The sequence below is a fragment of the Carya illinoinensis genome, chromosome 1 (genome assembly GCF_018687715.1).
Source record: "Carya illinoinensis cultivar Pawnee chromosome 1, C.illinoinensisPawnee_v1, whole genome shotgun sequence".
In the NCBI taxonomy this organism is placed as follows: Eukaryota; Viridiplantae; Streptophyta; class Magnoliopsida; order Fagales; family Juglandaceae; genus Carya; species Carya illinoinensis.
In genome coordinates this window covers 22134420-22135860 of record NC_056752.1, presented here as the reverse complement: position 1 = coordinate 22135860, position 1441 = coordinate 22134420, and the positions used below count along the sequence as shown (strand labels likewise).

The 1441-nt window shown below is 41.2% G+C and overlaps 1 pseudogene; it reads right to left on the bottom strand.

Moving 5' to 3' along the window:
• Positions 1 to 330: 330 nt before the first annotated feature.
• LOC122302144 lies at positions 331 to 744 on the bottom strand (annotated as a pseudogene).
• Positions 745 to 1441: the final 697 nt, after the last annotated feature.

Genomic DNA, 1441 nt, shown 5'->3' with positions numbered 1-1441 from the left:
GGACTCTCTCCGAAACCCTAGCCATCATCTTCAACCTCGTGCCTCATCCTCGTGCCTCGTCTTCATCCGCGTGCTTGGTCTTCATCCTCGTGCCGTCTTCTTCCTCACGTCGCACGATCGTCTTCATTAGTTTGCTGTGTGTCGTTCGGTCAGTTTTTCTCCTCTCTCTGGGTCTTGCTTAAATGCTTTTCTACTATGTTACCTTTGCTTTGTTCAGAATCTCTGGTTTGTTTGGTTGTTTTTGCATTTGAAATGGATTAGATGGACGATTTTTTTTAAACAGAAGTATTTTTCAAAGAGAGAGGTTGTAGGAGAAACAGAGGACTCTGTTTAGAGACTTTACCGGAATATTTCTGGGTTTTCCTGGAAAATGGAAAATGACTTGTGGGAGATGACTTCAGGATTAGTGTTAAGGAGGATATATTCAATCCAACCCACGTCACCGTTGGGACCGATTCTCTTGCTGCCATAGCCAAATGGGTCAGGAGGGCCAGCGCTGTCTTTCTCAGACTGGGGTAAGTTGAAGAACCTGAGGGCTTCAGCTTCCAGCTTTTTCATGAACTCCACTGGGACTCCTTGATTCACCACCTTGAAGATCCCAAATTCCAAGGCCTTAGCTATAAGGGTCTTGACATCAGGGTCTAAGAGGTCCACCACTGGAATTCCAGTGAACAAGCCAGGGGGCTTGTGTGTCTGTATCAAAGAGTAGTCGTCTAATGCTGCAGGCTGAGAAAGAACCACCATAGTAGTTGTTTCTGCTGTTTTGGTTTTTCAGAGAGAAGAAGGAGGAGGAAGAGGAGGAGGAGAAGGAGAAGGAGACTCGTTTGGTTGAGAGGGTGATGAGATTGATGGGGGGTTTAAATGGGCGAATTTTATATGGTTTTTTGCTCTTCTGGTTTCTGACTTTGTCACCATTAGCCATTAGGCAATGCGTGCTTTCTCTTATTCCTCTGCACCTTTTTTTTATATCTCATATTTTAACTTTGTTGCTTTAAGTCTAAATCCTAGCTAGCTAGCTAAAACCCTACAAAATCAGGGACTAATATTGGATCAAAGCCATGTACACCGGAAGTATACAGAAAAAGACCTAAATACATTCTAACTATGCTGAAAGGTAAAAATATTGTTATCAAAATATTTTTACCTATTGCAACTTGACTGTTTATCAACTAGAGATTTTCACTCTCCTCTTGTCAAAAACCAGAGTTTCAAACTCTAACCACCTAAATAAAAACTTCATGCATGTACTTTATCAACCAGAGATTTTACACACTGAAAATGCCTAGTATGTTATAGGAGAGAATGAAAAGTTTATGAGAACAGCAAAAGAGGAAGGTCATGCTACTGCTTATGCAGAGGGTGTTTGGAATCAACACACAAATAACTGATTTGAACATGTTGGTTTTGTTGGGTTTAAGATGATATTTGGATATGTACAAAT